The sequence below is a fragment of the Galeopterus variegatus genome, unplaced genomic scaffold, assembly GCF_000696425.1.
Source record: "Galeopterus variegatus unplaced genomic scaffold, G_variegatus-3.0.2 Scaffold435, whole genome shotgun sequence".
In the NCBI taxonomy this organism is placed as follows: Eukaryota; Metazoa; Chordata; class Mammalia; order Dermoptera; family Cynocephalidae; genus Galeopterus; species Galeopterus variegatus.
The window spans coordinates 665,046-665,649 of record NW_007726546.1 but is presented as its reverse complement, the minus strand read 5'-3'; positions in this window follow the sequence as shown (position 1 = coordinate 665,649).

The following is a 604-nucleotide window of genomic DNA, read 5'->3' as shown; positions in this document are numbered from 1 at the left end:
GAAATTTGCTAGATACATTCCCAGGAATTATTTGTTAAATATAAATTTAAAAGGCATGGGTTAGTGGGGGTGAGGGAATTACAAACAATATTGGGTGAACATTATTATTAGTTGTCATCTTTCTAGAAACTATACCTCTAGTCCGTATGTGAAATCTCTTCCCAGTAGCCTTCTTCATCAGTTACCATACAGTAAAAACAAGTTTTATAAGAAATAACAAAGAGAGAATAGAAAAAACTAAAAGGAAAAATTAAAGCAGAATGTGTCTCTATAAGTGTTAAACATTTTTTTTAAATTTTGCAGAATAATAAAATTTAGTGAAAAATATTGAGAGAAAGAAAAAATTTACATAGGTCTCCTCCCTTGCTTTAGTCACTTCTTTTATCACTAATACTAAAGAATAAAGTGACAGTAATAGAATGTATATACGGGCTCAAAGTCAGTCATTTTTTTAATAAATGAGTTGATGTTTGGGGTTGCTCAAAATATGCACGTGCACTTTAATAAGAACAACTGGTCTTTAATGAAGGGTGACAAAACTAGGATTGTGATATTCTATTCAGATTATTCACACTGACTCACTTCAAAATTAAAATCTAAGATG